This window comes from Mesocricetus auratus, unplaced genomic scaffold (genome assembly GCF_017639785.1).
Source record: "Mesocricetus auratus isolate SY011 unplaced genomic scaffold, BCM_Maur_2.0 Super-Scaffold_100027, whole genome shotgun sequence".
Taxonomy (NCBI): Eukaryota; Metazoa; Chordata; class Mammalia; order Rodentia; family Cricetidae; genus Mesocricetus; species Mesocricetus auratus.
In genome coordinates, this window is record NW_024429208.1 from 8,135,237 (window position 1) to 8,145,776 (window position 10,540).

Consider the following 10,540-nt stretch of genomic DNA (forward strand, 5'->3'; position numbering starts at 1 on the left):
ATTTGTCTGTTTGCATAGTGTCTATAAAAAGTACACCTCTCTGGAAACCACTGCAATGCCAGGGTCTGGAAATCCCAGGCTCCCTTCTTGTTGGAAAAGAGAACATAGCAAGTACCTGTCCCTTTTTCCCCAGAGCTAGTGGACTTGCTCAGGCATGGCAGGTGGTTGCTGCAGTCCTGTAACAGCTGACTGCCTTCACTGTGACTAGAGGCCTGGGTACAACTCCCCAACTCCACCCCAGTAAGAAAACACAATCCAGATGTGGTGAGATCAAAACTCCATTAAAGTCAGCCAGACAGAAGTGACATGGGTTGGGGGGAGTGTCCAGACTGGTTATCAGACTACCTCAGAAAGGAGTGGGGAGGATGGAGATTGGAAGACTCCTCCATAAGACAAAATACTCAGAAAACCAGGAGCCATTCATATGACAACATCCATTTAGACTTGGCATTGGCATGGTAGTACCTGCCTTTGTTCCCAGAGCTTGTCAGGCAGAGGCAGACCTGAATTCAAGGCCAGCCTGGTCTACAAAGCAAGTCCCAGAACTGTTAAATGAAGAAACCCTCCCTGTCTTGAAAAACCAAAAACATTCAGGGAAAAAAAATTTAAGCTCTTGGCTAGGTTGTAGCTAGTCTGTGGGCAGTCATGAGTTTAATTATCAAACACCCCTGCCCCAACACACAGACTCCCAAGAGTTTTGTGATTGTGCATCTTGAGGTGAGCATGAGACACTCCCTTAGTCAGACTCAGCCTGATCTGTATAGAAGGGAGGAACAGGTAAGGAAGGACCCTCCGTGGAGTAAGGTAGGGCACACATTTTGCCATGCTCTGTGTTGACCCTTCTGTAGAGTGACGGGAACTTTGTGTGCCCAGACTGCAGTGTGACTCCAGGAGACCACAGACCAAATAGTGTATCCCTCAGTCCCAAAGCGGGTCCTCTTTAGCCAGGAAGTAGTACTTGGCTCAACCACTGCTTTACCTTAGGACATTCCCTGGTGGCTTGGGTTGGTTTTGTCAGAGTCCCCCTATATAATCCAAGCAGTCTTCAAACTCGGATCCTTGTGTGAGTCTCCAAAGTTTGGCAATGATAGTCATTGATCAAGACACCTAGACATAACCGTTTGTGGAGTCTAACTGACTTTATAGCCCACTTCATGGACTCTGGCAGCCCTGGGGTGGGTCCAGCATGGTCATGACCTTTCTGTGGCAAATGCCTTGCCAATGGGCTGGTTACCATGGTGCCTCCAGCCTTGGCCTACCAGCTTTCTCAGGAAGGTAGCCTAGAAAAGACCTTTACTTTCAACTTTAGGTAAGGGAAGCTGCCTGCCCCCAACACACACACACACACACACACACACACACACACACACACACACACAGAGAGAGAGAGAGAGAGAGCACATCCCAACAAGGCATCATTCCCACCCAGGTCCTGCAGCTTGTCAAGCAGAGTATGTCAACAGACCTCTCTCTCTCTCTCTCTGTCTCTCTCTCTCTGTCTCTCTCTGTCTCTCTCTCTCTCTCTCTCTCTCTCTCTCTCTCTCTCTCTCTGTCTCTCTGTCTCTCTCTCTCTCTCTCCTCTCTTGCAGCCATGAGACTGGTTTGCACAGTTGATAGACAGAGCCTTGGAAGGAATTTTATTATTTTACTGACTTCCCGACTAAATACCGTGCCTCCATAAATAAACTCTGAGCCAAGCCAGAGGCTGTCCTGGAACTCACTCTGTAGACTAGGTTTTAATTTTTTTTTAAACAGGATTTTGCTACGTAGCCAAGGTTGGAACTCATAGTGATCCTTCTGCCTCTGTCTCTCAAGTGTGCCACCACTAGCAGGTTCATGACTTCCTTATCTGTGACTATCAAGGTTCATGGACCCTTCTCCATGGAGGGTAAATATGTCATTAAGAGTAACTTGAAACATGATCCTGGACCATGGGCATTCATACTTGGCTCACAATAAACTATATCCTTTCTTCCTTTTCTTTTTGAATTTCAGGGACAATTATAGTTTGAAAAAGCAAACAAACAAAAAGATTGATCTATAACGCTGTAATGCGTTTTCTTAGTTAGTGATTGATGTGGGAGAGCACAGCTCATTGTGGATAGGGCCATCCCTTGACAGGTAGTCCTGGGTGCTCTAAGAACGCAGGCTGAGCAAGCCATGGGGAGCAAACCAGTAAGCAGCACCCTCCATTGCCTCTGCATCAGCTCCTGTCTCCAGGATCCTGCCTTAACTTCCCTCAAAGATGAACTTTGGTGTGGAACTGTAAGCTAAATTAAGCCCTTCCTCCCCAAGTTGCTTTTGGTCATTGTGTCTTGGCACAGCAACAGGAACCCAAACTAAAAGGGGGAAAGTTCTGACTTGGAAAAGTTGACAGGCCACATGGTAGAGACCCCATAAACAGCAGCATGCCTCACTTATTCACTTACCCGTTTCTTGTTTGTTTGATCGTTCTTTTGTTTCTTGAGACAGGGTCTCTCTACATGGCTCTGGCTATACTGAAACTCACTAGGTAGACCAGGCTAGTCTCAAACTCACAGACATTCACCTGCCTCTGCCTCCTGAGTGCTTGGATCAAAGGCGTGTGCCACCACACCCAGCCTGCCTCTTTTTTTTTTAACTCATACCCTAAGTGAAGAGCATTGTCCATTTCCCTGGTCCTCATAGACTAGTAGCCATATCGCAACACAAAAATCCATTTGGTTCAACTTAAAAGGCCCATAGTCTATAACAGTCTCAAACGTATTTAAAAGTCTAAATTTCAAAGTCTGTTCTGAGATTTGTACAATCTCTTAACTGTAATCCCCTTGTCAGGGACCTCTGGCCATCAACCAGGTACGGCTGCCTCACGTACTCATAAGAAAAGACCCTCATAGAAAGTACATGACTCCAGACCACCCTGCTACCTGCCAAATTCCAGAAACAGACCTGCGGCTTATCTAGGGCGTAGGCTCAAACAATAGAAGGTGGATTGTGAAAGATAAAGTTAGAGTCTGCAGTTAGGTTACCAGAGGACACAGGATGCCCTACCCATCCCACTGACCTTCCACTGCTCATCGCAGCTACAGCACACCCCCCATTCCTTCCCCTCCTCCCTTCCCCTATATAAATCCCTTTGGGATGAATAAAGTTATCGCCTTGATCAGACTCTTGTCTTGGCGTCCATCTTTGTATCCCCTGCCCCCCATCTTTTCCCTAGGTGTCCACCAGACCCACGATGAGTGTCCCCTGACAATCAAAAATCAAAAAGCATATCACATACTTCTAACATATGGTGGTACAGGATAGAAGGGGAAGGCAGGTGGGAGAAGAGGACCCCAGCCTTTGTAGTCAGGCAGCCAGACTTGTGGATTGCTAGGCATCATGAGACTATCACAAGGTCTAGCCATATACTGCCCCTGGGCACAACAACTAGGGACAACATCTCCCTCGTTACTGGCTGGACACTTCAGAATACATGTACTGGTCCAGGCACCAACTTGAACTCCCTGAAGGTAGTGAGCTTGGAGCCAGCCTCCCTTCCTCTCTACGGGAGACGTTGAGTTGGGTGAGATTGACTTTGAGCCTCTGTGGGATGTAAGATTCAGGTCCCAGGAGGGGGAGATGACCAAGTCAAGACTCTGCCCTATCCCACCTTTTCTCAGACTGTAGCCCATGAAGAGCGGCCTCCAAAGATGCCCATATCCTGAACCTGCAGAAACGGTGCCAAGAGGTGCCATGACCAAGAGGTTATAACGATGGGATTAAACTGATCTCAAGAGCTAGGTGATCCTGGGTTGCTGAGTGGTCCAGTGTCATACATTAGGAGGAGGGCCCCAAGCCAAGGATGCTTCAGCCTTATACATGGAAAAGGTGGACTCTTCAGCCTGGCACCTTCAGAAAGAGCCAGCGCTGACACCCCATTTGTATACATCTTGCCTCCATGGCTTTAAATAAACAAAGGTGGCCTGTCATGGGAAGCAGTGCAGCGATCACAGGACACTTGTCACCAGTTTATGTCTCTGCTCTGTCCCTGTCAGCCTCCTGCATGGCCTGCATCCTCTCTGGCAATGATTGACCAAATGGGGACTCAGGGATCTAAACCCAGCCCCTCCCTTGCCTTCAGGACAACTGCTGAACTGCTCCATGCTTTACACCTAAGGGCACTGGTGAGCTATGGTCATGGTCCCAAGCTTCTGCACTCAGTGTCACTGTTAAAGGTCAAGGAGCCAGGTGGCACCAGAGTTCACTAACAACTGAGATGTTGGACTTTCTCCAATGACTATCTTCAGAATCTTTCATGGAGCAGCAGGACAGGTCTTCTGTCTCTAAGCTCCCACCCCAGAATCCTGCTGGAAGCCTCAGGACTGGCCCTAAGGCATCAGACAGACCCCCAGGAAAGGAGAGACTGAAGGGTGAGCTGGGTGCCACCACAGTGGGACCAAGGACACACTTTCCTTTGATGGATATTTTACATGCCACCCATTTGATCAGGAACCCCAAGGGGCAGGCTAGGGAGAAATAATCACACAAACAACTGCAATGAAAATATTTATTTGTGGATAATCAAAGAGGTCAACAGACCAGCACAAAACAGACACAACTACACAGTGCTGACAGGTGCTAAAGTCTACAGACGCATTGACAAGGGACAGTACACGGGGCTGGACGACTTGGACCAGAGACCACCTAAGCCCAGAGCACCTGCCTCCTGTACAGCAGGGGCTGTGGGCCAGCTGTGCTTTACTCTTAACGGTTAGGAGCCTCCAAAAAGTTGAGGTCTCTGGGCAAGAATAGTATGACCAACCGGTCGTTTTGCATGCCTTTAAGCCCAGCACTTGGGAGGCAGAGGCAGGCAGATCTCTGTGAGTTCGAGAACAGCCTCCAAAACAATACAGAGAAACCCTGTCTCATTAAAAAAAAAAAAAAAGAAAGAATAGTAGGTCAGGCTGGCCCCAGAGGTGCAGCCTGTCTTCTGATTGGTCCAGGTTTGCAAAACACGGTGAAACTCTGACAAGGTCTGTATCAGGAATTAGGCAGCTATGAAGCTAAGCGCACTCAAGAGGTCACCCATGTCTCATCCTTCAAGAGCTATGTTGAATTCAACTCCATTTACAAAAATATTGACAGCCATGCCTACCAAAACCCAAAGGGCCTTAGGCGTCTTGTGGGAATTGGCCAGGTCAGAGCATCGAGGGAACCTGGCTTCTGCCTTTCTGCTCTGTGGGACACTAGAAGGATGTGCTAAGTCTCTGAGTCTAATTGTCCAGTCACCCCCAGAGCATACCCTCCCCATGACAGGCATGAACCAGGTCCTTGGTGAGCATGTAGCTCGCAGACTTCATGGCACCAGCACAGGTCACACTAAGGAAGGCTCTTCCACTTGCCTTCATGGAGGACGGCCAGGCCCAGCAAGGCAGGCAGTGAGGTGCGGCCATGGTTCACCCAGAATCTCAGCCTGCCTTGGTGGGCCTGCAAACTCTATAGGATGGGCAGTGAGGCATGGCCATGGTTGCACCCCAAGGCCTTCTGGAAGCTTCCAAGCATGAAGGTTGAAGTGGCAGGCTCTGCCCTGTTTCCACCCGCCTAAAGCCACAGGGCAGGAGCAGCCCTAGCTGGCTATTTGAGAGCTGACAGGGGCAGGGTGGGGTCCCCATGGCGATAGGGGAGACCTTTACACCTGGAATGTGTATACTGTTGCAGAAAGACCAGAAAGTGCCCACAGTGAGCTAGGGATAGAAAAGAGGAGCTGTTAGCACGGGAAAGATCAGTTTACCATCACCACCGTAAAGTGGGTGTTTCCCAGGGCTCAACCCCAAGTGGTGTAAGAGATAGGAGATGAGTCCGATGGTCATGGCATGTAACATGTAGTCTTCCCGCTAGCTGCCTGGGTCCCGCAGCTGTCTCAGCACCCAAATTACATGCGAAACACTATATTAAATATGAATCTGTTGGCCGTTTGCTCGGCTAGCTCTGACTTAATTATTAACCCATAACTGCTAATCTGAGTATTTCCACGTGGTCTTCTCTTACCTGAGAAAGGGTCCGGACCTCTTACTCCTCCGGGGTCCTACATCATGACTGACTGTGCCTTTGTTTCCCAGAATTCTCATCGACTCCTAGTCCCACCATCTTGCTTCCCTATTGGCCAACAATGCTTTATTAATCAACCAGTAGGACAACATATACACAGAAGGACTTGCCCCATCAATGGCACAAACCTTTAATCCTAGCACTCAGGAGGCAGAGCAGATGGAGCTCAATGAGTTCAAGGCCAGCCTGGGCTACAATACATAGTCCATGACAGTCAGAGCTACACAGAGAAACCCTGTCTCAGGGGGGAAAAAAAGATGGGAGAGACTCCTGATTTGAGTGCATGCACGTGCCTGGCTCAAATACTGTGAAAGATTGAAATTGTGTTTACCAGAAAAAAATCCAGGAAAAATTCTCTGGCGGGCGGGGGGGGGGGGTGTTGGTGTGTGTGTGTGTGTGTGTGTGTGTGTGTGTGTGTGTGTGTGTTTATAGTACAACATTCATTATAGGTGTGCACCACACCAGGAAGTATTTCCATCATTATAAAAATATGAAATACTGTTGAATTAAAGTTACTCATTAAGATATGGTTTTAAGCAAATAAACACACTAGCATACCATGATCAGAGAATATGCATATGACATTATTTTAAATTAATTTTTGCCACACGCCTTTAATCCCAGCACTCAGGAGGTAGAGGCAGGCAGATCCATGTGAGTTCTAAACCAGCCTGGTCTACAAGAGTTACTTCCAGGACAGCCTCCAAAGTCACAGAGAAACCCTGTCTCAAAAAAAAATCTTTGCATAGAAAACCACTGCAACAAGAAAAAAAAAAAAGAAAGTCAACAAGGAGACTCACACTTTACGGGATGTGTCCAAATTTAGAAACTGTCAAGTCTGACCATGCTGACCCAGCCATGACTTCCTGGGGTGTCATGCAAGGATTGGGGACACGCTGAGCCCCTGTTTACTGTGAGGTGTCATACAAAACCAAAGTCTAGATCCTAACACAAAGATCTAAACACACACACACACACACACACACACAAACAAACAAAAAGAAAAACTGACCAACTCTCCCAGCTTAGTGACTGCTGTTTAACCTGCTCAAAACAGCATCTGCTGTCCCCACTGCATCCCATACTGATGGAGGCTAAAAATGTGAAACATGAGGCAGAAATCTCCCCTCCTTGGTTCCGCAGGACTGGAACCTGCAAATGTCCTGCCAGCTCCCACCTGAAGCGGTCACAGCAAGTGTAGGAAAGGAACGGACTGTCACATGCATGCCCCGATGGGCCTCCACTCCAGGGCTCTCCTGCACCACTCAAGCCATCAGAGAACAGCATCCACTCAGACTGCTGGGACCAGGTTCAAGCCTTCCCTACAGAGCCCACAGTTCTATGAAAAAACTTACAGTGAACCTGACCTCCCAGGACTGCCCCTCGGGGGACAGCTTTTCTAGGCATCCACTGGTGGGCCCTGAGGTCAGCATCCACTGTCACTTGCACAGACCTGGCTTTGCAGGGCCTCTCACTGCAAGTAGCTGCATGGATGACTGGAAGAGAAGCACCCCTGTTGGGAGATGTCATTCTGTAAAAATGTGTCTGATTGGTTTGAATAAAGTACTGTTGGCCAATAGGGAAGCAAGATAGGTGGGACTAGGAGTCGAGGAGGATTCTGGGAAAGAGAAACACAGGGAGACACCATGTAGCCACCAGAGGAGTAAGAGGTCCGGACCCTTTCTCCGGTAAAAGAAATACTTAGATTAACAATTATGGGTTAAATACTTAAGTCAGAAATAGCCAGTAAGAAACCAAGCAAACAGCCAACAGATTTATAATTAATATTGTGTCCTGTGAGTTATTTGGGGATTCAGACAACACGGCAGGGCCCAGGCAACTGGCAAGGAAAAAACTATACTCTACACAATCCAACTGGCAGAGGGACAGCAATAAATGAGACCTCTGGGCTGCAGCACCCTCTGGAGGACACATGGAATCTGGATGCCACCACCAAAGCCTGTGTCCTTGCCTGTCCCCTCTCTGGGCCCAGTGCAGGCTGTGGTCAGCCCAGCTGTCACTGGGCATCTGAGAACTGATAAGCAAAGACAGATACATGACCAAGTGGGCAAAGGAAGCAAAGAGTTCCAAAGTACATCCACTTCTTTCTTCTATACTCGTCAGCTCCACACAATGTGAGGCTTGAAGCAATGGGAGCTGGACGCTGGGGTCAGGAGTTGGCCAGGGGCACAGCAGAGGGCTCAGACTGCACCAGCCAACCTGCCTCCTTCAGGACAGCCCTGCATTCCCCAATAGGGACGCCAGAGGGCATGACCTCTAACAGCCACTGCTATTCGGTAACCCCAGATGGTGGTGGTGACGTCATACTGGGGACATGGCCTATGGGGCACACAATTCCCTCCTTTCAATTCCCCTCTTCAGCACAGGGAAGCCAGCCATGGCCACTCCCAATGAACAATCAAGCAGCCTTTAAAAACTGGGTTCTTGCAACAGAAAGAAAAGCACAGTGTTGTTTTCACAATTACTAACATATTGCAAAAGTAAGATAGAGGCACTTGGTTATCTAACAGGACCAGGCAATGATTTAAAAGAACCAGATGTCAGCAGGGCATTGGTGGCCCATGCCTTTAATCCCAGCACTCAGGAGGCAGAGGCAGATGGATCTCTATGAGTTCGAAACCAGCCTGGTCTACAGAGCAAGTTCCAAGATAGCCTCCAAAACAATGCAGAGAATCCCTGTCTCAGAAAAACAAAAACAAAAACCACAGATGCTAGAATTTCCCCTTAGTCTTCAGGAGGTTGAAGGAGATGGACTAAGAAAGCATCAAAGGGCGTCCCCAGGAGGAAGCAGGCAATACTGAGCGAAGTTTCATTTCCATATGCATCATTTCATAGCCAAGCTAAGGAGAGCGAGAGCAAAGCCAACTCTGGTTTGGACACACAGGCACCAGACCTTGTGACTGCTGGCAGGCAGGCTGCAGACGTTTCTGTGGTAAGCACTGCTTCTGCGCAGGCCCACGATCAAAGCATTTATTGTTTCTTAGTCACATGCCTGACCCTCAGCCTGTGCCCCTGTCCCCTGGGCTCCAAAGCTGTGACACAGGAGGACAATTCAGAACACACCAAGTTCAGGATTAAGGAGAAGTCCTCATGAGAAGACAGCACTCAGCATGCTGTGTAAGCAAGAAAGGCTTTTCCCCACCCCATTAGCTCTGGCTACAGTAAATTGCTAAGGCTCTCCTGGTGTGTTTGCAGATTGCGCTCATGAAGACCCAGCGCACAGAAATCCTCAACACCCAGTACTGCTCTGCGGGTGTGTGTGTGTGTGTGTGTGTGTGTGTGTGTGTGTGTGTGTGTCTTCACAGCTCTTCACACACATGCAGGCCAGACTTTATCCTTTATTGTGAGCATATGTGTGTGAAGCCAGAGGTCAACATCTGGGGTCTTCCTTAATTGCTCTCCACTTTTTGTTTTGAGACAGGGTCTCTCCTTACTGAACCTGGAGCTCACCAGTGAAAAGACTGGCTGTCAAGAGAGCCCCAGGCACCTTCCTGTTTCTAAGGTTCTAGGTACACGCTGCACGACCACACTGAGGCACTGGGGACTGAACTCAGGTCCTCGTGTTTGCATGGCAAGTACTTTACCAACTGCACCATCTCCTGTGCAGTCTCAACACCCTAATCAGGAAAGGAAGTTTTCCTCACTGCTGGCAATGTGGTGTTCCTGCTCTCTGGGGCACAGTGATGCGCTTTGCCTGTGACTTAGGGGAATGTTGTTCCTCCCTTCCAGGTTGCTGGACATGGCTTTCCTTCTTGTGGTCAGCAATACTTGGGGCTCAGAGGTTACAGGGACATAGAGACACATTCCAGAGAGCTAGCTAATCTGGCCTGGGGTAATGATGGACAAGGTAATTTTTAAAATTAGGTGTGAGCCGGGCATTGGTGGTGCACGCCTTTAATCCCAGCACTTGGGAGGCAGAGCCAGGTGGATCTCTGTGAGTTCAAGGCCAGCCTGGTCTACAGAGCGAGTTCCAGGACAGCCTCCAAAACAATACAGAGAAACCCTGTCTCGAAAAACCAAAAAATAAAAAAAAATAAAATTAGGTGTGAGTGTGTGTGTGTGTGTGTGTGTGTGTGTGTGTGTGTGTGTGTGTGTATGAGAGGGGGGAGGGACAGGGACAGGCAGGGAGAGGAGAGAACAATTTACAGCAATCAGTTTTCTGTTTCCACCATGTGGAACCTTCAGGTGGTCAGGATTGACAACAGGCAGCTTTCCCTGATGAGCCATCCTGCAGCCTATGATCAGAAAGGTGAGAAGCGCTGGGCATTGGTAACGCACACCTTTAGTTCCAGCGCTCTGGAGGCAGAGGCAGGCAGATCTCTGTGAGTTCGAGGCCAGCCTCGTCTACAGAGCGAGTGCCAGGATAGGCTCCAAAGCTACAGAGAAAAAAACCTGTCTTGAAAAACAAAAACAAAAAAGGAAGAGAGAGAGAGAGAGAGAGGACAAT